We start from the raw sequence: 26,353 nt of genomic DNA, 5'->3' as shown, positions 1-26,353 counted from the left end.
TTTTGTGGGGCAGGCTGAGAGCAGATTCGCCGGGAGAGGGTGATGCAGTTCCTGAAGAGTGACGCGTCATGCAGTTCCAGAGCAGTGCTTGGAGAAGCTTTCGCTCTCAGGCACAAGGAACAGTCAGAGTCACTGTGGGGTTGATCATCCAGTTGCTGATTTGCTGGAATATCTATCTCCGGATAGAGGTACTACTGTTGAGGACATTCTCTGTTGAGTGAGCCATTTCTGGCACCCTAGTTGTATTCACGAAATTTGCTTAATAATAAAATCCTCATATATGCTGCACTAGTTTTCTCGCATTGGGTTTTTCCAAGGACGACTGTCCAAAAATAACGGTGTCCCTTGTGTTATTGTTTTTGTTTACTTCAGTGCATGATCTGTATATCTGTGAAGGCTGCATTTGTGTTTACTTAGATGTTTATGTAATTAAATAACTTGTTAATGTAAAGAACAAGTAGGAGATAGTAAACCAGAAATTGCAGTAGGGGTTTCTGATGTGTTAGATTCATGAATTCTCACATGGTATCAGAGGGATTGCAGATCATATGTGATTGAAGACACCAACTGGGAAATCTGAGAATTTGCAGCATAGAAGCCGCTGACCCGAGAGACAGCGTTGTTCCAGAGCTGAAGAGGCAAGAGGAGGAGTGACGCAGTGCAGAGAGTGTGACGTAAAGGTTCACGCGGTGCTTGCGTTAGCATATCAAGCCGGGAGAGGAAGATGCAGTAGCTGGGAGGAGCCCACGCAGTAGCTGCGTCAGCTGTCCAGGCCAGCGCAGAGGTAGAGGGAGGCATATCAAGCTTACACAATGCCAAGTCATCTTTCTGAGCTAGGAATGATTGATGCAGTGGCCATGAGGAGTTGATCCAACTCTCACTGTGATTTCGCAGAGCCAGAAGGGCTTAGGTTCTTCAGTTGCTGGGGCTAAGGGAGCTGAGCAGATTTTGATTTGTGGAGCTGGTGGGACGATGTTTCTGTGAGTGCAGAATAGTGTCTAAGGAGACTGAACCAAGGTAGAGGGAAGCACTACCTCGACAGATTTCTAGCCAAGAAATCTAGATCTGGGTTACAGCGGCAAAGGAGGATTGGAGAGGAGTGATTGGACAGTTGGCCGGAGGATTTCAGAGAGGGAAATCAAGACTCAGAGGGAGTCCAAAGAAGAGGAGCAGAGATGGCAGTAAACAGATTGAGGGATCAGGACAGCTTGGACGGGGCTTCCAATTTCGTCATCTGGAAGGCCAGGATCTTGGCAATCCTGGATAAGCATTGCATCAAGGAATATGCCTTGAAAATCGTAGCTGCCCCAGTTGACCCTAATGCAAATGAGAAGTATGAGGAGGCCCAAGCGAAGGCGAAATGCATGATCCTAGACGGGGTCAAGGATCATGTAATACCACATATTGCTGAGAAGTCAACAACAAGGGAGATGTGGGAGACCTTGAACGGAAGATGTTATTGGAAAATCAGCTGAGGTCATATCAGATGCAGAAAGGAGAGGAGATAGATTTGTTCCTTCTCAAAGTTGCGAGGAGTTCACGACCATCTTACTTCCGTGGGGTCTACATTGGATCTAGAGTTCATGGTCAGGACTGCTCTGAATGCAGTCTCCAAGGACTGGGAGATGTTTTTCCAAAGCATTTTGGGCAGAGCGACTCTCCCCAGTTGGGAGGAGATGTGGGCAACTGTTCGACAGGAAGAGATCAGGAGATTGACCAAGGCGGGGAGTAACGGTAAGGGAGTTCGAATCAAGAAAGAGGAGGAGGATGCAGCTCTAGCATCTGCGGGACAACAAGATGTTCAGAAGAGGAAGAAGAAAGATATCTCGAAGGTCAAGTGCTTCAACTGTGGGGAGCTGGGACATTATGCCTCTCAGTGGCCCAGGAAGAAAGGCGAGGGAGAAGCTTTCGACTCAAAGGCTGCTCCAGCAAAGGCGGAGAAGGATGTCGAGACTGATGACAATTGTGCCATGAGTGCTGATGCGCCTCTAGAGAAGAGGTGGGGAGACATACAGCTGTAGTCGAGAGGACTACAGAAGGTGGGGGTAGGATCCTTGAGGTGCCCAAACTCTTGGATCACATTCGACTACGAGAGCCCTTAACGACAATAGCATGATGATAGGTGTTGGGTGGAACAAGGTGTGATGAAGCGGTAAGGCAGTGCTAGAGTGCAGAAGTCTGTAGCAGCACAGTGGAGGTTGCAGCAGTGTGAGAGGCACAAAGGTGTTTGCAGCAGCGCAATGGCAGTAGAGGGACCACATGATAGCAGCAGAGGTAGCTTCAGCATCACGAGGCTTCCAGATTGACCAGGATGTCAGTGTTTGGGTGAAGTCAGTTACTTACTTATCGGTAACTGAGTTGTAGTGCAGCAGTTAGCAGTGGCAGTGCTATGGGCAGCATGATGCAACGTTTTGAAAGGGAACTACAGTACAGATGTAGCAGTGGCAGTGGCAGTGTAATGGGCAGCAGTACAGGAAGCAACAGTGCAATGGATGTGGGGTAGCAGGCCTAGCATCAACACAGAGGACCGATGCGGAGAATCAGTGTGATGCTTCTATGATGAAGCATTACTAGAGCACATTCCTCGCTAAGAGGGAGTGTTGATTTTTGGTAGCATTGTAGTGCTCTAGCCATGAAAATTGGTGGAGATGCCAAGGCACATGAGATCTCCAAGACCCAGAAATCGTTTGGAGAAATTCCACCTGGATGAAGAGATATTAAAATAATTAATATTTTTAATGGGTTCCTAAGTCTAAACTTAGGAAAATAAAAATATTAATGTGTATTAATATAAAATGGGTGAGAAAGTTCTAAGTGACGAGGATCAAGCCAGTTCTAATCTTAGCCGTTGATTAGGGACTTAATCTCGGCTGTTGAATCGTCAATAGGAAAAGTATAAGAGGAGGCTTGAGGGTCAGTTGGAGACACACCAAGAGAGATCAAGAATTCGATTTTCTGGGGCAAGGTTTGCTGAGGAAATCGAGTTAGTGATCAGTGTAGTGAGGGGTAGTTCAGCAAGGGATTTTCATCCAAGGCTGAAGAATGCATAACAGAGAGGCCGTAAATTGCCGGGAGAGACAGTGCAAGCCCAAGAAGGGCTGACGCAGAGGCCTAAGGAGGCAGTGCAGAGGACGCAAAGGGCCATAGAGGCTGACGCAGAGGGCTTCAAAGGCAACGCTGGGGAGATTTTGTGGGGCAGATTGAGAGCAGATCAGCCGGGAGAGGGTGACGCAGTTCTTGAAGAGTGACGCAGTTCCAGAGTAGTGCTTGGAGTAGCTTTCGCTCTCTAGCACAAGGAATAGTCAGAGTCACTGTGGGGTTGATCATCTGGTTGCTGATTTGTCGAAATATCTGTCTCCGGATAGAGGTACTATTGCCGAGGACATTCTCTGTTGGGTGAGCCATTTCTGGCACCCTAGTTGTATTCACGAAATTTGCTTAATAATAAAACCCTCATATCTACTGCACTGGTTTTCCTGCATTGGGTTTTTCCAGGGACGATTGTCCAAAAATAACATTGTCCCCTGTGTTATTGTTTCTGTTTACTTTAGTGCATGATTTGTATATCTGTGAAGGTTACATTTGTGTTTACTTCGATGTTTATGCAATTAAATAACTTGTTAATGTAAAGAACAAGTAGGAGATAGTAAACCAGAAATTGCAGTAGGGGTTTCTAATGTGTTAGATTCAGGAATTCTCACAAATCATCATCATATGCCAATATAGAAGCTCCAAGACAAAAATGAAGATATCCAAACATCAAAATTCATCCATCCATCCAATTTTGTCCTCCAAAAAGAATAGCGAAAATCTCTTGATGATGAGAGAATGAGTAAACTCTATCTATTTATACAATGTCTAATGAATTCGATTTAGCTTATTTTGGCCTAATTTATCCCCTAAAATAAAATAATGTTCAAAATAACAAGTATTTTTGGTGACAAGCCCAACACACTAGCTCAATAACAAAGGAGTAAGCCTCTCATGAGGGTTGAATGATTAATAACATGTGTCATTGGGACTTAGAGGAGGCCTAATGTAGTCCATAGGTGCCATAATATGAAAAAGGACTCCAAAAATAGTGGACAAGGGGTTGGCCCCTTGTTCTCCAAGTAATAAATTTGTGGTGCTCCCAAATGTATGTGGGGGCACACAAATGTCCTCATGGGTCTCTAAACTGATCGAAGATGCCCGTAGGCCATCTGCAAGGGCTAGGATGATGATATAACTGATACCACATCATCATATAGATCTTGGACCATCTGCAAAGTGTATAGTGCAACTGTGGATTCCGCTGGGCATGGTGGACTAGGTGCATCTTCCTTGTCCAATAGGTGAACCAAGAGCAATCTTTCAATGACTTTGGAGATCCATGGAATGCTGTTTGTTGTTGTGGAGGCCCATGGCTCTCTACCTACACCCTACATGTGCCATTGTAGCCCTCTGGAGGGTTAGGACCCCGTACAGGGAGACCAAACCCAAAATGGAGACCATCTGTAATCCTGCATAATATCCAATGCGTCCCCTTGCCCTCTAGTACACCAAGTCATTAAAGAAATCAAGTAAAATAGTTTACAAACCATGGAAAACAGGTGGGCACTTCATAATGGCATGCCCTTCCATAGTGGGCTTTAGCATGTGCAAATATCTCCAAGCTCAAAGGGGGTTAACCAAGCATCCTATTAGGTGGTTTCTGCTTCTAAAGGGGGTGGTATGTCCATGGTACATCCTTCAAATGGTGGTGGCATGTGATAAAGTGATGGAACAAAGTAGGGGATGAAAGGGAAACCTAGGCCACAGACCATGGTACAAGAGTAGCTAATGAAAGGGAAGCTCATAATTGGGTAAATGATGTGTAGGAGGGAGGAATTGTGGTACATAAGCTGCCCAGACCTTGATTTTTCCACCCTTCTTCATATGCCTTTTGCCTTTTATGATTTTTCTTTGGTTAACTTCCCGAGACTCAAGGGAATGAGAGCATGATGTGTAAAGTATAGTAGTGGATACCCCTTTTAAGGTGGGGCAGTTCATCGCCCACCAGGGGTTTGGGACAATCATGGGTTCCTGAATGATAGAGGAGGCTCATCTAGTGCCTATAGGAACCAGGGTGATGGCCATGGAAGGGGGTAGAGCTCATGTATTAGCTTTTGCCCAGGTGCTAAATGTTTTTGTCCCGACCATATTTTGCATTTTGTGGTACAATTTCTTGTTGAATGTGGCTAATTAAGCTTTTTCTTTTCTTTTCTTTTGCATCAACCTCTGGGCATCGTTCCATGGCCGACCCAAGGTGTGGGCAAACAATAGGGGGTGGCTGACCCTTTGTGGACCCAGGTGGGAGGAGTGATGAATGGGGTTATAATGAGTGGAAGGGGGTTGATCTATGTGGATCGGGGAGTGGGACCACACAACCAAAATCGGGGTTTCCCATGTAGTACATCCCTAAAGCCCAAAGGTCAGTGAAAGAGATCCCACGGGACTAGGGTCCAAGGATAACATCCAAAAGAGACCTAGGGAACAAGAGCATAGACCTAGTCCACTCTTTCCACCAAATCCCCCCGTTAATCCATGCCCAAGAGTTTCCATGATAAATAAACTAAAATACTCAATCACCAAATGACAAGGCATACCTCTAGGTTTGGGAGGCCCACCTTCAAACATATGATCATTACAGATGGGTGAGGGACCACATCGTTGGCTCAGGTGGCAGAGAAATGGCATAATGAGCTAGATGGTGGTTGCAAGGGTCTACTAGCTGCCGACTGAGGACCATCTTGGATAAATTTTTTTCTCTTAGGGATATTACCCACAAAATGGTGGGTAACATCTGACTCCAACTGGGACATGAACTCTTGGGCAAGTGGGCGAAGCTACTCGAACAAGAGGTCATGAAGACACCGACAATCTCTTGGTTACCGTAGACCTGTTACCTACACATATCAAAGATTATATGCATGGGGAAACATGTTTCTATGGTGTCTTATGATCACCCATGCTTATTGTTAGGCCATAAAATCAACAGGAAAATAAAAATAATGCAAATTTAATCTAAATGCATCTAATCTACCATGAGAAATATCATATGATGTTAGTTTTAATGAGAAAATGAGCATGCAATGCATCCTACCCTAACATGCATACAACGAAGCTAATATTAAGTGTAATCATAAAGCCAATGCAACCAACATATCATCAAATCAATATAAATATGCTTGCCTATATGATTACTCATGCAACAAATCCCAAAGCGAATGCAAACCCAAACACATGGAGGATGTTGCAGGTGGGAGGTGGGAAAATATGGTTTCCATGTGAGGTAAGAGGAATCCCTAAGAGAAGGAACACGAGTCAATCTAGAAATGTGGAGCCTTCCCTCTAAGTACACAATGGTGGAATGAATGATTATCCTTAAGAACTTCTTATCACAATCATTACTCATAATATTGTGCTTTTTAGTTTCGCCAAGGTTGTGATGAGAGGGGAACGAAAGGTGAGGGAAAGAAGGAGTGCAACAAATATGCTACTTATGGTGATGGTCACATTGGAAAGGGGAGGTCATGGAGTGATCAAAACCCTGAGGGTGTGTCCAAGGAGGTAAACTATAATCAATAAGGGGTTCTTCCTCGACACTATACTTGGAAGGGGGAAAGGGCTCACGGTCAGTTGAGATCATATGACAAGGGGTGAGGGAATCGCTTGATGGTGCCTCAAGATGATGAAAAATAGAAAAGGGCAAAGGGGAAGGTAAAGTCTTAACGAAATCTTTTTCCTGAAATTCCAACTCTAGAGGCTTAAGTGATTTGAATATATTTATGGGTTCATAAAGCTGATGCATAGTTTGGACGTGAACAACCCTGGTATCGTTCCCATGTCCAAAAAATTGGAAGAAATTACAAAAGTATTGGTGTCATATATGTGGCCGGTGCCCATGAATTTCATAGGTGGGTGTTATCAGAAATAATTGATAACCCTAGAATGCCTCTGAAAATGAGGATAATTGCCCACGTATGGTTGATGTACGGATCGTAGGGTTGTTGATCACAACGTTTGTATTGGGAGTTTCTTCCTTGGAAGAAATCAGAAATAATCGCCACATTGAATCGACTTGTGTGACAATTGCGACGATTATGAAATTATTTGAGATGGACTCTGCTGTCGCCATCCCTGTACCTGTTGCTACATCCATCACAGGTGCATGCTACCTATTTTCCAACAGGAAACTCTTCCATCGCTGCATGACTCCACGGCCACTGCTACTCGTCACGCCTTCCATCCAACTACGCTGTCCACTACCCTTTTCCGTTTCCCTGCCTCCGTCGTTCCCCAAAAGTAGTACCCTCACGCTGCCCATGCGTTGTACTCACCTGTGTGATCTGCATCGTTGTCTTCCTGTTTGCGTTAAAACCCTACCCGATACTGTCTCAACTTCCCCATTTGTTCCGCCATCAACACCTTGCCATGGTGCATGTCCTTTGGGTGTATCGTGTCTATCCACCTATTCGACACATATGCTGTGTCCTCCACTACACATACGCTCGTAAGCCAGAATCTTCTGTGTCATTCCTTGACCACCACTACGTCCATTTTGTTGAAGCCTAATCGCTACCATTTGCTTTCCTGCCCCCCTCCCCCACCATTTCATATTAATAGACCTTTAATTTATATATAGCGTCAATTAATTATAATATTAATTTGACATATAAAAAAAATAAATATTAAAAAATAAATCTATATATATATATTTGAGTTAATTTAATATATATATATATATATATAAAATAAAAAAAATAAAAATCCAAGGAAATAGTACTGATAAGCTACATGACGAATCGATGACCAGATGTATAACATCGAGACGACAGACACTAAGTGAAGAAAATTCCCAGCAATATAGCTTTGAGGACAAAGCTTCTGAAGGAAGGGGATATGTTATGAATATAATTCATAACAAATAATTAAATAAAATAAATATAAAAATTAAATAATTAAATATTAAGTTAGATGAAAAGGCATGTCTAAAAGGCATGCCCATTCACGAAAGGTCACCTGCTGAGGTATAAAAGCAGCGCCTCATTGTAACATTCAAATCATCTTATATCAACTTATACATTCTATATATATAATAAATTATTATTACAAATCCTTGTGTGTATTTTAATACATTTAAGCCTTCAAGCTATCAGTTTTCTTGCTTCAGCCATAGTTTTTATGTTTCAGATACCCTTTCATCCAAGAAAAGTAACAAAATTTCGGCTTAGCATAACCAAAATCCTAGTATCATTTATGTGACATAGAAAAGAATGACAAAATAGCATTAAAAGAGCACTTACATGTGAGAACAAGTATATCCAATCATCATCATATGCCAATATAGAAGCTCGAAGACAAAAATGAAGATATCCAAACATCAAAATTCATACATTCATCCAATTTCGTCCTCCAAAAAGAATAGCGAAAATCTCTTATGAGAGAATGACCAATCCAAGTGATGATGAGAGAATGAATAAACTCATCATCTATTTATACAATGTTTAATGAATTTGATTTAGCTAATTTGGCCTAATTTAGCCCCTACAATAAAATAATGTGCAAAATAACAAGTACTTTTGGTGACAAGCCCACCAAACTAGCTCAATAATAAAGGAGTAAGCCTCTCAAGAGGGTCAAATGATCAATAACATGTGTCGTTGGGCCTTCGAGGAGACCTAATGAAGTCCATAGGTGCCATAATATGAAAAAGGACTCCAAAAATAATGGACAAGGGGTTGGCCCCTTGTTCTCCAAGTAATAAATCTCTGGTGCTCCCAAATAGATGTGGGGGCACACAAATGTCCTCATGGGTCTCCAAACAGATCGAAGATGCCTATAGACCATCCGCAAAGGCTAGGATGACGATATAAGTGATGCCACATCATCATATAGATCCTGGAGCTTTTGCCAAGTGTATAGTGCAACTGTAGAGCCGGTTGGGCATGGTGGATCAGGGGCATCTGCTTTGTCCAATAGGTGAACAACGAGCAATCTCTCAATGACTCTGGGGATCCATGGATGCTGTCTGCTGCTGAGGAGGCCCATGGCTCTCTACACACCCCCTACATGTGCCAATGTAGCCCTCTGGGAGGTTAGGACCTCGTATAGGGAGACCAAACTCAAAATGGAGACCATCTTTAATCCTGCATAAGATCCAATGTGTCCCCTTGCCCTCTAGTAAACCAAGTCATTAAAGAAATCAAGTAAACCATGGAAAACAGGTGGGCACTTCATAATGGCATGCCCTTCCATAGTGGGCTTTAGAATGTGCAAATGTCTCCAAGCTCAAAGGGGGTTAACCAACCACCCTATTAGGTGGTTTCTTCTTCTAAAGGTGGTGGTATGCCCATGGTACTTCCTTCAAATGGTGGTGGCATGTGATAAAGTGATGGAACAAAGTAGGTGATGAATGGGAAAACCTAGGCCACATGCCATGGTACAAGGATAGCTAATGAAAGGGAAGCCCAGACTTGGGTAAATGATGTGTAGGAGGTAGCAATCGTGGTACATGTGTTGCCCCGACCTTGATTTTTCCACCCTTCTTCATATGCCTTTTGCCTTTTATGATTTTTCTTTGGTTAACTGCTCAGGGCTCAAGGGAATGAGAGCATGATGTGTAAAGTATAGTAGTGGATACCCCTTTTAAGGTGGGGCAGTTCATCGCCTACCAGGGTTTTGGGACAATCATGGGTTCTTGAATGATAGAGAAGGCTCATCTAGTGCCTATAGGAACCGAGGTGATGGCCATGGAAGGGGGTATTGGCTTTTGCCCATGTGGTAAATGTTTTTGTCCCAACCATCTTTTATATTTTGTGGTACAATTTCCTGTTGAATGTGGCCAATTATGGTTTTTCTTTTCTTTTGCATCAACCTTCGGGCATCATTCCATGCCCGACCTAAGGTGTGGACAAAGAGGAGGGGGTGGATGACCCTTTGTGGTCCCAGTTGAGGAATGTGGACCCAGGTGGGAGGAGTGATGAATGGGATTATAATGAGCGGAAGGGGGGTGATCTATGTGGATCGTGGAGTGGGACCACACAACCAAAATCGAGGTTTCCCATGTAGTACCATCCCTAAAGTCCAAAGGTCAGTAAAAGAGATCCCATAGGACTAGGGTCCAAGGTTAACATCCAAAAGAGACCTGGGGGACAAGAGCATAGACCTAGTCCACTCTTTTCGCCAAACCCCCCCATTAATCCATGCCCAAGAGTTTCCATGATAAATAAACTAAAATACTCAATCACCAAATGACAAGGCATACCTTTAGGTTTGGGAGGCCCACATTCAAACATATGATCATGACTGATGGGCGAGGGACCACTTGGATAGCTTAGGTGGCAGAGAAATGGCACAATGATTTAGATGGTGGCTACAAGGGGCTGCCGGTTGAGGACCATCATGGAGAAAAAATTTCTCCTAGGGATATCACCCACAAAATGGTTGGTAAAAGGATATACAAACTCTGATTGGGGAGGCAGTGAGCAAGATGGAAGGAGCACTACAGGAGGATGTTTCAGTTTGGGATCCTCCACGGTCTCATGGATGAGCAAAAAGAAAGATACAAATGCTTTGAGTAGTGCTGAGGCTGAGTATATTGCAGTTGCGAAGTAAGCAGAGAAGCAATCTGGTTAAGGAATCTGTTATTTGACCTATTTACAAGACCTATGGACTCTACAGTGATACATTGTGATAACACCAGTTGTATACAATTGTCTGAAGACCCAATATTTCATGGAAAGACAGCATATCAACAACGAGTATCACTATATTCGGAAGCTTGTACAAGATGGTGTATTATACCTACAATATATCTCCACTGATGAGCAGGTAGCTGGCATACTGACAAAATCTTTTCCTAATAAGAAGCTTGTGTATTTGAGAGACAAGCTTGGTTTGGTTGATATATCCTCCCTACATGAGAGGGAGAGATAGGCACATCATTCTTGTCTTCACCTGGGAAGACATAATCGAGGATTGGGTAAACATCTGGCATCCGATACTCTCTGAGGATATGGTAGGGCATCCAAGATGAGAGTAGTTGTCGACCGATATTCTTTGAGGTTTGGCTATCCAAGATAAGAATAGTCCAAAGAAGGTCATACTCTGTGAACACCCGGGTGGAGTATGTACCTTGAGAGACGATGATGGTGTCTATAAATCATTGGTCTTGCCAGCATTATGCTCTGATCTTATGGAAAGATAGAGTTGTTAGTCAAGGCCTTGCTATGTGACAATGCTGGTTAGTATGATGCTATTACAGATGGGTTACCAATTCGACTCTTCTTATGAGATCTCTTCAGATTGAGAATGTCCATGTACCATATATGAATACCTCCCTAGTTAAAAGGAAGCGTTGAAAAATGTGTAACTAAGTTTGGTCTTCATGTAGATGAAATGTACTTTTGATTCTTGTAAAGTGTAAAATGAAAGAAAAATTATTATTATTATTTTTAGAGCATGGGTTTCGTGCTGAAGGTCTTTTATTTTATAGGTCAAACACCCATTGAGTGCTTCTAGGGTTTGTCCTAGGTCAACAAGTCAAAAGAGTCATTGTCATGAGTTGAAGACCCCATCGGGCACATTGTAACTTGTAAAGAAAATTATTTTTGTCTTAAAAGGTGTCCAGATACCCTCCAAGACCAAGTCAGCCTGGCAGCTGGCAAGTTGGCCTAAAAGAAAGAACCACATCCACCTTGAAGAGCCTATATATAGGAGGGAACTCGTCCTCCTTGAGACACATTCACTCATCTCTCATTCTAGCGAAGAAGAAGGAAGAAGAAGGCAGTGAAGAAGGAAAAGGATGAAGAAGATCTTTGTTTGGGTTATCTCTCTCTCACACGTACGAAAGAGAACTAGGGTTTCTGCAGCAAGACCTAGGGTTTCTATCTACAAGTCCGATCATCAAGAAAAGAAGACAAGTAGGTCAAGCGAAGGTCACCAAGGGTAATCCTCAAGCTCCAAAAGTGAGGGAAAGGCAAGTGAAGGTCAAATGAAGGCTCAGAAGGTAGATCAAAGCTCACACGTGTGGTAGCAACAACTGTTGGGGGGGCCGAAATTTCAGATCTGCAGTGGAGGCCGAAATTCTGCAACTGGAGGTCAAAGAAGTGTTACTGGAAGAGATTTGACTCAGTTTGACTAGATCGAGGTTAGCACATCATTCAGAGAGGTTGGTCTTGGTCTTGGAAGGCTCTGAAGCTAGTCTTAAGTTCTTGGAATTCGTCAATTGAAGAATTTATAAGGAAGAGAAGAGATTTGCGAGTTTTCCTGTCAAGTGGAGAGGTTTTGGCCTTGGCTTGTAACCTATATTCCGTGTTCTTGTTCTTCTTGTTTTGGTAGCTGTTTGATGATACACACATATAATAATAAATAACAAAGCTAATAAGTAAGCAAACATCACAAGCAGCTGTCAAGTAAAGAGAAATCGCTATAATCCTTGCCCTTTAGATTTCTTAACAGCACTGGCCATCCTTTGTTGGTGATCTAGTCATCTTTTATCCATGATTTTAGATTTTCTCTCTCTCTCTCTCTCTAATTCAACTCTCTTAAGGCCGAGCGACCATCTAGGGCTTAGTGTGAATTGACTTGGACAGGAGTTTTTTGGTCTTGGAAAGTCTAAACATCGACGATTATAGTGGTTGCCTCAAAATCATTCTCCTTGGTGGGCATTCATTCCAATTTTATCCATAATCTCTGTTGCCCTAGTTGTTTGCCCTAGGGTAAAACCTAAGTTGCAGGAAACGTGGGCACGGGAGGAGTTTCTGACGGAAATAGAAACGAAACTCAGAAACACGTACGTTACGGCCCAGAAACGCGTTTCCGGCCGCACTGATACATTTCTTGAGGTGGAAACGTGGCTAGTATGGTTGAAAACACATTTTTGGGCCGTACGACGCCGTTTCCACATGCAGTTTGACTTTTTTTTTAATTTTTATTATTCTTATTTTGTCTTCTATTTTTTAATTAGGTTATTAAAATGACCTTCATGGTAATGTTAAATTCTTAAAGTAAAAGTGATATTCTCCTTTATTTTTCATTTTCATCCTTTTACTTAACATTACCATGAAATGACTCAGGATGTTTGAGAGTGGTTTCGCCCTAATTGGATTTCATATGGAGAAAGTGGAATTTTAGATCTCACTCAAAATCCAACAGACTTCTTTGTTTTTCAGGATTTCAGGATTGGGGGGATTGCAATGTTTCCATTGGATTTTATCATGTACTAGGGTATGGAACTTGTATTTAATCAAGAGAACCAAGTCCTCTATGCAGGGGATACTCCGAATAATCAAGAGCATGTAGGGTACTAGGGTATGAAACTTATATTTAATCAAGAGCACTAAGGTCGTTTGACTATGTAGGAGGAGACTCCCAGTCAAGCATGAGACAAGAAATTAGAAATTTCTCGTGGCTGATTTTGGATATTTCTATTTTCATTATGTGATCATTCATGAGTAAATGTGGTGTAAATTTAGAGACTTATAATTTATGCATTGACAATTGACAGTTTTATCATAATGTAATAAATTAGAATGTATCATATATGCTTTATGATTGCACATATTTCTTAAATGTCCTAATATATATATATATATTCGCGTTTCCCTGTTTCCAAAATTTGCGGGGGTCACGTTTCGTACCCGTGCCTGTTTCGGAAACTTGTACCCGTTTCCCTGTTTCGTGCAACTTAGGGTAAAACCCTAGATTGGTTTTAGCTTCACCTTGAGAGCTTTGTGAGGGTTTCATGTGCCATAACCAACGTTGCAGGAAGCGCCCCCCCCGGATCCTAGGCCGGAATCGCGCCCCGTACGGAAGCGTTCCGGAAGCGCCCCAGGTAGCGCGATTCCAAAAACTGCGAAGCGCGATTCTGATTTTTTAAAGCGCTTCCTGGATTTTAGGAAGCGTGGCCCCGAAGCGCGCTTCGGATGGCGCTTCGGGCCTCCGAAGCGCCACGCTTCGGGCCCGGAAGTGTGCGCTTCACGTAGCGCTTCCTCCAAAACCGCGCGGGCAAGGGAAAAATACATCATTTTTTTAATTTTTTTTTTAAAGTTAACTTAAGTTAGCATTGAGGGGGATTCGGGTAAGGATTTTAGAGAGCAGTTTCGGTGATATGACTGAGATTACTATCTCGGATCTCATAGAAGATTGCGTTGAAGATTGGGTTCAATTTTGTTATGTATCACAATGAATGCGGATTGCAATGGAGACAGTTCTGTTATGTATTACAGTGACTCAATGTTATTCCTATCACAGTTTCGATGCTACCTTGATTTCGATGCTATTACAGTGATCACACTTCGGTGATATTACAGTGATCACACTTCAGTGCAGTGATGCAGTCACAGAAACTCGAATTATCTCTGAAATAAAATTTGGGTACCACAGTAAGGTAATGCAGATTAAAGGTTTTGTGCTACCACAGTCTTGGTGCCTCAACAGTAAGAACAGTCATCAATAGATTTTGGTATAACTACAGTGATACAAATTTGGTATCACAACAGTGAGAAAGTTTTCATCACAATAAGAAGATCTTGGTACCTAACACAGTCTCAATGATAAGGGTTCGGTGAGAAGGTTTCACTGTCAAAGTCTTGACGCATAACAATGATATTACAAGGATAAGGACTTTGCATCACATACATAGAAATTCGATCAAGGCACTTCAGAGTTTCGATGATATTATGTAATGCTTAAATCAAAATTTTCCCATTTAATTTTACAATTGAATTGCTAAATTCATGTAATGCCCAAAACATAATATAATATCCAAATTAAATTTCGAATTTGTTCTAAAATTTACTAACTACAATTTAAGCAAGAAATTTATCAATTTTAATGCACAGACGCCTACCTGGTTTCCATGTATGAAGTCGATCCCGAGATGTTATGGCCCCAAATTTGCGTTGGTTACCAAAAGACCAAAATCTCCTAGCCAAACTGGGTACAACCTAGGTAACTTAAAGTTAACTTGTAGACTTGTGAATTTGAATTTTGAACCTTTTTGGCTTGGCGGTGACCAAGTGACATATTTTGTAAACATTATTATTTGAATTTTGGACATGACAAATGTTGACAGTGGCTCACTTGCTAGATAAATCATAATATGCTCTATGTTTTATGTTTTATAATATGCTTAAATGTTTTATGTTTTATAATATGCTTAAAAATTTGATGTATGTTTGTAATAGCTAGAATATAGATGATTGTTGTACATACTAGTAACTACAATGGAATCATGGATGCCATATCTATCTTGATTTATGCAAAAATATGCATGTTTTCATGTCTTCTACAATTAATTTGGTATTTGGGATGTTTGTTTTGAGTATAAATGCAAAAAAATATAAATATATATATATATATAGCAGACGCTTCCGCGGACGCTTCGCTTCCTAGAGTTTTGGAAAATGACGCTTCCGCGCTCCCGCTTCCGCTTCCGCGCTTCCGCTTCGCTCCCGCTTCGTGCAACATTGGCCATAACCTTGTTGAAATACATTGTGGGAAACCCTTTCTTGGCACCTTGACCTTGGGTCACCCTAACTCTCAACCTATCAATCAAACCCTAGGTCTTGCCTTGCCTCAATTTGGCCTCTACTTGGAAAGCGAGTTGCCCCTTCTTAATTGTTGGAGCCTTGTACCTAAATTGTGTTTTTCTCTTAGAAGCCTTTAAGTCACTTCATACCTTTAAAACCTAGAATCCCTATTAGGTGACCTTTATATGGGGACTCCTCCCATTGGTGAAAGTCCATGAAGGGCGGGGGTCGTAGCCGCGGTGATAGTTTGCTACTATCTCATTGTTGTCACTTGGTCTAGTGATTGCCTTGTGGGGTACCCCTCTACAAGGCTTGCTAGATTTTAGGGCAATAGGCTGCTTGGAGTATCTTATCGATGAAACTGGCAAGATTGACTTTAATACCAATATAACAAACAATCCTTGTTTGTAACTTTGTATGTGTGAGGGCAGAATTATTCTGTAGATAAATAATATATTAATTGATAAATGATTGATAAGAATTGATGATATTACAATGAGGGTTCCCCGTTATAACTACCTAGGTGTGGTGCCTTTTCGTAGTAAGGGACATGTCTTTTTGATGAGACACATCTTTTCATTTAATCATATTTATTTAAATTTTATATTTATGTTTGTTACGTACCATAAATAACTACAAGATGAATTGTATTCCTGAACATTGCATTACTAATGGACTTTCTGAAGTTTGACGTAGTTTTGGAATGATTTGTTAGTCTATAATGTATAAATGACTAGGAACTATTTTGTATTCAAGATTGTTTCTGAGATCTTATGTTGAAAATGAATAACTGTTTTACTCTGAAGTCAGCATTGTTGCAGTAATGATCCTTGAATTTTATTCTTTTGTTAACTTGCAGTGAAGATGATTAATTTGCCCCACTTGGGAATAAATATCTGTGTTTCTCTGCATATAAGTTCTCCTTCTAGCTATACCAGTTTTAATTGTTGTGTCACTGCCTGGATATTCAGCATCAGCGGCATAATATAGCCTCTTTGGAGGTGCTACCTTGCATGCAATGCCATATATTCTATCCTTATGTTAACTTAAGGTTTTGATCCTTACGTTAACTTAAGGTTTTGATGGTTCTTTCAAATCAATCAAGTTCAGCTCTTCTTTAAAATAACTCTCAATTAGTGTTTCTAATTGGGAAGTTCTTTATAGCATCGAATATATTCTTCTACTACTGGGGAAAACCTTAATTATTGTCATTCTATATTTGTAACATTGACTCACTGATTAAATCTGGTAAATTACCTTTCTATGGGAACATTCCTCCTTGTCTAATGCAAATGTAACTTCTATATCTTTCTTGACTCTTAATTTTTATCTTCAAGTTTGATAATGAATAAGTCATGTTACTGCATCCATCAACAGCCCATCATTGACATTTATTATTTGTACTTTGTTGCAGATTTGGAGTAATTTTGTAGTGATCCAATCCATAAATATGGGGTTTCGTGCATTTTTAGGATTGATATTGGCAGCTATTGTGTGGTGTGCAGCCTACGGTGCAGTAGCCATTGTTAGTTTGTTCCTTTTGTTCCAAAGTGCTTCTTCTTTAGTTCAACATTACTAAGACATATCCATGGCAGAGATCTGTTGTTCTATAGACCACAATGTCATTTGGGCAGGCAGTACTAAGGTAATGTATTTACCCAAGGATGGAAACCTTTAGGATTTACAGCAGTAGATATGTGAAACATTGTCAAGTGAAACAGTTGTGTTTGCAATAAAACCTACAATATATTCTAGCTAAATGATAACTTACCATAACAAAATAAACCTAGATCTATCGAAAAACTGTTGTTTTAGAAAATGAGAGCAGCGTACTCTGATTAAAATGGTGAAAATGGATTGAGACAATTTTCTGTAGAAGGCAATGTTCCTTTTGATCTGATCAAGCTTCTATTCAATATAGATGATCTCCAAGGCGAGAAAAAAGTTGAGGGATCAAAAAATTTAAAGATACCATCAACCTGTGGTGCCCATGCCTATTTTCACTTTCTCTAAATTTTTTTCTTGATAAATCCTAATCCAAGTGTGGCTGACCTTAAAGTAAGGACAAGCTTTGTTCGATGAATGAATGCCAAAAGGAGTCTCAGCAATTCAGGTAATTAGTTTACCAAGAAACAAAAAGGAAATTCAAGCATTTCTAGGAAAAATAAATTTCTTAAGAAGATTTATACCTAATTATGCCGAGATTGTAAAAGATATCACTGACATGCTTAAAAAGGATCATGAAGTCAAATGGACAGTATAGGCTAGATATTCTTTTTCGCAGATCAAGAAATCCATTTCAGAAGCCCCAGTACTAGCTAGTTCCAGCTTCCAGCAACCAACATAGATGGATATTAACTGTCACTGATCACTTCGCCAAGTGGGTAGAAGAAATCCCAGTTAAGAATGCAACGGTTATAGTGGTTATCAAATTCATTGAAGAAAATATACTCTCTTGATTTGGCTGCCCACAACAAATAGTTACAGACAATGCACAAGCTTTCAACAACATTAAAATGATAGAGTTTTGTCGGGAATATCAGATTTCATTGCATCATTCTACACCATATTACACACAAGGTAATGGGTTAGCAAAATCATCAAATAAGACTCTAGTCAAGGTAATCAAGAAAGTATTGGCAACTTGTTAAATTTTAGGTATGTTCTATGCTTAGAGCAATTTATTTCAATTTTCAAAGTTAGCTCAATATCTTTTTCAGATTAGCAATCACATCAGCATTAAAGTAAACTGCAGATAGAACATAAACATAAATCGCAAAAGACAAGCCAAGACAAGAGGACACAAGATGTGGCGCTAGCCAGGGACAAACCCCAATGTGGGGAACCTTGATCAATTCTTCTTATATGTTCTTCAATAGTTCAGCAGAGAGAGAGAGAGATAGTACTTTTGCAACAGAAGTCAACACTTTGACTTATCTAGATAAGAGCATAGATCATCTCTAAGAAGATGATACATGAGATCAGTTGAAGACATGCGGCTTCAAATGATTCTCTAAGGTGACTCCTTCACCTATCATTGTGCTGCATTTTGTCATCATGTTGCACCTCACCGTGTTGCACCATGCTGCACCCATCATTACTATGCTGCATCTCATCATGCTTCATTAATCATGACTGTACCCATCACTGTACTGCATTATGTGCCATTGCTGCACCATGTTGCCATACTGACCTATGTGCTGGCTGCATCTTGCTTGCTTGTTGTCCCTATAGCTTGCTTGTTGTCCTTTGCATGCTTGCTGTTGCATGCTTGTTGTCCCTTGCATGCTAGCTATAACATTGCATGTGTTGACATCTAATCCTCTGCGATTGGGTGAATTTGGAATGTGAACATTCATCAAGAAGATGAACTGATCAGTCACATTCATGTATATAACAATAGCTACCTAATGAAATAAATGAATCAGTTTTTCTGCCAAGTCTGGAGTTACTCCTGGCCTGACATGGTATCAGAGCCAGTTCTTAAAATAGTTGTAACTCCCTTCATTTCTGCTGTTGTCCTCTGTCGTTTTGACCTGAGCTCTGTCCTCAAACGCCTCTGTCATTCTGCCACACCTGCGCTGCCCTGAATTCACTCAGAATCCAAAACCGTTCCAGCGCCTCTGGGCTCTATCCATTAACGCATCTGTCCACTGAGCTTTCGATGCCAAAGATCTGTTGTGGTGGTTGAAGGGAAAGCGACTGCTGTTTGAGGGGACTCGAAAAGATGGTATCGTGATAGAGCCATTGTAACCTGGAAGCCATTGTTATCACTGTATTGCCTGTATTGATAGTGAGTGCGGCATACTGTAGTGTAAAGAATCGCTCCAAAGATTTAAAAATTGCTGTTGAAAAATACTTTTGGCGCAGTGGGGGAACAGTAAATGTTGGAAGTTGATATTTGATTTGCTATCTGCTAACCCTTGCATTGTTTGAATCAAGCATTTTTCTAGTTCTTCGAACCGCGGCATACTGTCCACCTCTCAAAATTGCTTGCCATCATTAAGTTTAGGTGATTCCGTTCCGCGGACGTTTGGGCAGACCCATGAGCTAGGCCGGTGTATTACCCGCCATCCTTACTGGATGCTATATTCTTCCGAGACCGCCCAGCAATGGACTGACATGGCCACGCCAGTCCAGCAGACCGAAGAACTCATTAAAGTCATTGCATGGCAAATCAGAAAAATAAGCCTGCAACTCTGGCATTAAGGCCCCGCCATGGCCATTCCCACAGAGATTTGTGAGTGTTCTGACAACAAAATCAACGTCTGAAACCGTGTTTATGCCGGTCGCACACCCAAGATCTGCAATTCTAAGAGGACCCTCCTTGGGAAATGCAAGCTTCTGAAGGGCTGCTTCAAAGACAGGCTGCAATACGTGGAAGACATTCCTCTGTCTGTCGGAGTTTTCGGCGTAACATGCATCGCCATTGCCGGAGTACATGTGAAGAACTCCCTGCAGATTAATGCCGCCTCTGTGAACGATTTTCACATGTTGTAGAGTGCCCTTATCCATTGCCATTTTTGCAACTTCATCTGAATTGGGCAGCGTTTAACACAAGCGCTCAATTTTTATGTGATATATATATGATGTGATATATGTTACAGTAGTAGCGTTTAACACAAGCGCTCAATTTTTATGTGATATATATATGCTGTGATATATGGTACGGTGATAGCGTTCAACACAGTGCTCATATTTTACAGTGGCAGCGTTTAACACAAGCGCTCAAATTGTTTATGCGGTGATATATATGTGGTGATATATGTTACAGTGGTAGCATGTTATCAGCATTCGTTTCAATAGTCAATAATATATAAATGGCATAGCAGAATCAGAATCATTCTTTTAGCAGCAAAAGTTTTTTTTTCTCCACAAAAGCACATTCTTTTTGCCATTAGAAGTATTATTCTATCAGCAGAAGTTATTTTTTTTCACAGAATGCATTCAATCATCTCTATGGTAGGAATAGTTCTCACTGGCAAGGAGAACTATCCTGAATGGTCCCGGATGATAAAACACACCCTCATCTTCAATGAGTTGTGGAAAGGAGTCTGTGTCGGAGAAGGAGAAAATGACCCAGTGCAGCCTACATCAGACAAAGAGCTCGTCATTTGGGAAAACAAGAACAACAAAGCCTATGCATTAATCGCAGCATCTGTAAATGAAGAAGTAAGTCGCCATATTTCATCATATTCAACTGCCTTTGAAGCTTTACAAAAGCTGAAAGAACTCTATGACTCACATTCTGCACTTGAAGTTGTTCAGCTCATGATTAAACTCTTCACTCTTGAACTGAAAAATAATGATCCTCTTGCTCTTGCATCTGAAGTAAAGTCTATAATGCATGATATTAAATCCACTAAGGTTGAGCTGGATATCCCTCTTATTGCTTTTCTCAAGGCACTCTATCCTACCTACTCCAATTAGCTTGAGTCGTTACAAGCAAATGGAAATCTTAAAGATATAACCTTTGACTCTCTTGTGAAAAAGTTTGCTGAAAGAGAGAAAGCCTTTGGAAAGAAGACAGTCCCTGAATCTTCTGAAGAGACTGTTTGCCTTGCTCATAAAGAAAAGCATCATGCTCAAGATTCTACAAGAGGAAGAGGTGGACGAAGAGGAAGAGGAAGATACTTCAGAGGCAAGGGGGGCAGACATTCTCAAGCAGAAAAAGCATATCTGCATTGCATTCGCTGCAAACGAAATGGATCACATGATGCTTCTACATGCAAGCTACCATGGGACAAAATTGAGCAGAAAAGGAACCAACAGAAAGGTAAAACTGATGATACAGACAAAGGTAAAGCACCTGAATCCGCTCACTATATTGAGGCACAATGTAACATTGGAGTAAATGAAGATTTGTTTAATGCTTCACTTGCTTCTTCGAAAAATGATTGGTTGCTTGATTCAGGAGCAACCTGTCATATGACTCATAGGAAAGATTTTTTTGAAGATTTCACTGACAATGTTGATGGAGCAGTATACTTTGCAGATCAGTCAAAAATCAAGCCATCAGGGCTTGGCACAATCAGGCTTAAACTGCCTGGTCTTCCAGACTTTCTTCTGGATCATGTTCTATATCTCCCACAACTCAAGAGAAACTTGCTCTCCTTGGTCCACATCCGCCAGCAAGGTCACTCCATTCATATGTTTGATGGCAAGCTTGAGGTAAGAAAAGCATCTGACCACTCACTTGTCATGAGGGGAATAGAAGAAGAAAGGCTTCTCAAACTGCAAGGAACCTCTGCTCATGCACAACATTTCTCATATATTTCTCATCATGAAGAAGGTACACTTCCATCAAGTTTATTATGGCATGCTAGATTTGGACATTTAAACTATGACAGTCTCCGCTTATTGAAGAAAAATGGTGTTGCTGGTTTGCCTACAATTCCTAGGAAACATAAGCAATGTGATGCTTGCATTCTAGGAAAGCATAGCAAACAGTCTTTTCATGACTCACATTCAAGAGCACATAAGAAGCTTGAACTTATTCATTCAGATTTATGTGGTCCAATGCCTGTTTCTTCTGCAAATGGAAATAAATATATCATGACATTTATTGATGATTACACCAGAATGTGTTGGGTTTATTTATTGAAGAACAAATTTGATGCTTTTCAAACATTCAAAAATTTTCATAAATGGATTGAAAATGATGCACAATCTCATATTGGGTCTATTTGCACTGATAATGGAAAAGAATATACATCAAATGAATTTGAACACTATCTTCGCCAACATGGGATTAAACATCAAACAACTGTGCCTTATAATCCCCAACAGAATGGTGTAGCTGAAAGAATGAATAGAACAATCTTGAATATGGTACGATCCATGCTCTTTTTCAAAAATGTAAAGATAATGTTTTGGGCTGATGCTGTTCTATGTGCTGCATATATAAAGAATAGATGTCCATCTAATGCTATAAGAAACAAGACTCCTTATGAATTGTGGTATGGACATGTTCCTTCGGTAAAACATCTCAGGATCTTTGGTTCCACCTGTTATGCTTTGATACCAAAGGTACATAGAAACAAACTTGGTGCTAGAAGTCGTAAGTGTATCTTCCTGGGGTATTCAAACACCTCTAAAGCATACCGCCTCTATGATGAAGTAAATAAAAAGTTTGTTGTATCTAGAGATGTCATTTTTATGGAATCATCCAAATCTGACAATGTTGTTGAGCGACAACTTGATCGCTTGGATAGATTCGCAAAAACAAAATCATTTCAAGAATTTGATAATCAGATTCCACATCTTGAAGGGGGGATTCCTATACTAGATCAACATGTGGAATCTTCTTCTGAAGAACAATCTCCCCTGCATGAAACTCCAACAACGGATGATGCTTTAAGTGATGTAATTGATAGAATTGGGAGACTCAATCTTGATTCAGTCCCAACTCAATCAACAGAGTAGCCTGGACCATCTCAGAAAGGTCCCCCAAAGTGGCTGACAAAGACACTTGAAAGTGTTCATCGTGATGAAATTGGAAAAACAGGAACCAGAAATTCAAACTGACAAAATGGAGGTGATGTAGATGACTCTAATTCACCTGTTGATATGGATGTTACTTATGATTGTGAATTTAACTTGTCTACAGATTTTGAACCAACTTCCTTCAAAGAAGCTGCTTCTCATGATGAATGGAAAGAAGCGATGAAAAAGGAGTATGATGCCCTCATAAAGAATGGCACTTGGAAGCTGGTTGATCCTCCATTTGGAACCAAACCAATTGGCTGCAAGTGGGTCTACAAAAACAAATACAAAGCTGATGGCTCACTTGACAAGCACAAAGCTAGGCTTTTGCAAAAGGCTTTGCACAAAAGGAAGGGGTCGATTATGAGGAAACTTTTGCCCCCACAGCAAAATGGCCCACCATCCGGACACTCTACACTCTTTGCACTAGCTGCTCAGAACGGTTGGAAAGTCCATCAAATGGATGTAAAAATTGCATTCTTGAATGGAGATCTAAAAGAGAATGTTTTTATGTCCCAGCCTGAAGGATTTGCTGTGAAAGGACATGAACATAAAGTATGCAAACTTGTGAAGTCCTTGTATGGCCTCAAACAAGCACCACGAGCCTGGTATGAAAAACTAACTGAGCATCTTCTGAAACTCAACTTTAATCATTTTGATCTTGATGATGCAACTTTATTTGTCAAGAAAGTTGGCAAAACGGTTGTATATCTTGTGGTATATGTAGATGATCTTTTAATTACAGGGAACAATGAAAGCTATATTGCATCCATAAAGAAAGAATTAGGAAAAAGTTTTGAAATGACTGATTTGGGCTATGTTCATTACTATCTTGGCATTGAAGTAACCCAACATCCAAAATCCATATTTCTTTCTCAAAAGAAATACATTGGAGATTTGTTAAATAGATTTGGCATGACAGAGTGCAATCCTCTTTCTACTCCAATGGAACAAAACTTAAAGCTCACATCTATTGAAGGAAAGGAATTTGAGGATGCAACAAAGTATAGACAGCTTGTAGGAAGTCTCATCTACCTCACTACTACCAGACCAGACATTTCATTTACTGTTGGAATCCTCTCCAGGTTCATGCAAAAGCCTTGTGAGGGACATTGGTCTGCTGCAAAAAGAGTTCTAAGGTACTTGAAGGGAACTCAAGACCTTGGAATCAAGTATACACAGGTGGACGACTTCAGCTTGATTGGATACTCTGATTCAGACTTCGATGGAGACAAAGAAACTGGAGTATCTACTTCAGGATATGCTATGAGTCTTGGATCAGGAGCTGTCTCTTGGAGATCACGCAAACAATCAGTTCCAGCAGATTCCACAATAGAAGCAGAATACGTGGCAGCAGCTGAAGCAACGAAAGAAATTGTGTGGCTCAGGAAAATTCTTTAAGATTTGTAGGTAAAACAAGTACAATCAACTCCACTCATGATTGACAACACCTCTGCAATAAAGTTGGCCAAGAACGCAAAGTTCCATGATCGTACAAAGCACATCAATACTAAATATCATCTGATCCGACATCATGTTGAGGCCAAAACAATCCATCTTCGTCATTGTTCCACAAATGAGCAAATTGCAGACATCTTCACCAAAGCGCTTGGAAGAGAAAAGCTTGAAAGATTCAGAACGATGCTTGGACTCACCAACATCCCTTTAGATTAAGGGGGGGAATGTTGACACCTAATCCTCTGCGATTGGGTGAATTTGGAATGTGAACAGTCATCAAGAAGATGAACTGATCAGTCACATTCATGTATATAACAATAGCTACCTAATGAAATAAATGAATCAGTTTTTCTGCCAAGTCTGGAGTTACTCCTGGCCTGACAGCATGCTTGGTGTATTTGCTGCTAAGTACCATACAACTGTCCCAATGTTAGTTAGTTGTCCCTTGCATGATGCTCTCCTTCGGAGACAGATGCTCTCGCTGTTCGACAGTTCCCAGTAGTTCTGGCAGTTCCGGCAATTCCGGTTGTTCCCGGCAGTTCCGGCTTTTGCCATCTGCGTCAGTGTTCCTGCCTGTTCCAACAGTTTCGGCAATTCCCGCTATTCCCGGCTGTTCCAACAGGTTCGATAGTTCTGGCTATTCCCGGCAGTTCCAGCAGTTCTGACAGTGTCGACAGCTCTGGCTATTCCCGACAGTTCCGGCAGTTATGGCTATTCCCGGCAGTTCCGGCAGTTATGGCTATTCCCGGCAGCTCCGATGATTTCGGCTTTCCCCGGTAGTTTCAGCGATTCCCGGCAGTTCTCGTAGTTCCGGCAATTCCGACAATTCCAGCAGTTCCGGCTTCTGCCCTCTGGATTAGGGCAGCGTTATCCCTTAGGATCTCTCTTCCTACTAAAACCCAAAGACAAGTAGAGAGGAAGAGATCCCAAGTGTGTTGAAATGACTTGAAGACCACCTCTATGTATACTAAAGCGTTGAGCACAAGTGGGGTTTATTTGGTTGCTGGCCGACCTTGACGAGTTTTCCCATAACACATAAATTCATATCTCCATGAATACTTATCGGAATCAAATGATCTTTAGATCAATCCTACACCTCTCGATGAGAGGGATCCAAGAAAAATATCAGCTTCCATTAATAAGATGACCCACATGGTGTTTGGCCCTAGTTGCCAATTTTAACACTCTCTCTCAACTAGGGAGAACTCCATCCGCTGATCCATATGTCCGACTGTACTCTCTCTACCATCAGTGCCCTGCACTGCTCTGCTGAACCATGAAGAAGAAGAATTGATCGAGAATGTCTCATATCATTCTCTACTGACCCAAATTCAGTTTCATCTGAAGCGAGTGTGTCACATCACTCTTACTGGTTCGAAGTCAGTTTTATTGATCACAGATCAATATCACAAGAGAGTGTCTCAAACCACTCATACTGATCCCAAATCAATGGAGGTCATCCTAGCATGGGGAGTATGATAGATACATTGATGTGTCCATCGATAGTACTACTATGGTCCCTAACCCCATTTCCCTGCTCATTGATCAGATGAGAGGTACTTCCCATGAGTCCCAGACTGCATGGGTAGGATGCCTTAACAGGAGAACTAATCATCCTGTCCATAGGAGAACGAATCATCCCGCCCCAAAGTCTCCATGGGAGAACTAATCATCCCGACCCACAGGAGAACTAATCATCTTGTTTCACAGTTGCCACGGGAGAACTAATCATCCCGGCCCATAGGAGAACTAATCCTCTTGTTCCACAGTTGCCATGGGAGAACTAATCATCCCGGCCCATAGGAGAACTAATCATCCTGTTCCACAGTCGCCACGGGGTATCACAGGGGAAG

General features: G+C 41.2%; 1 long non-coding RNA gene across 1 annotated transcript in view; it reads left to right on the top strand.

Moving 5' to 3' along the window:
* The window catches only part of LOC149153287 (uncharacterized), a 138,678-nt gene that overhangs the window by 56,927 nt on the left and 55,398 nt on the right, over positions 1–26,353 (top strand). Inside the window, exon 2 of the long non-coding RNA XR_016262399.1 lies at positions 16,972–17,202. This is a non-coding gene — a long non-coding RNA (uncharacterized LOC149153287). The remainder of the gene's footprint in view (positions 1–16,971; positions 17,203–26,353) is intronic.

This window comes from Pinus tabuliformis, chromosome 9, assembly GCF_031772625.1.
Source record: "Pinus tabuliformis cultivar Carrire ecotype Pingquan chromosome 9, CPIR1, whole genome shotgun sequence".
Lineage (NCBI taxonomy): Eukaryota > Viridiplantae > Streptophyta > Pinopsida > Pinales > Pinaceae > Pinus > Pinus tabuliformis.
This window is presented reverse-complemented; position numbering and strand designations above follow the sequence as displayed.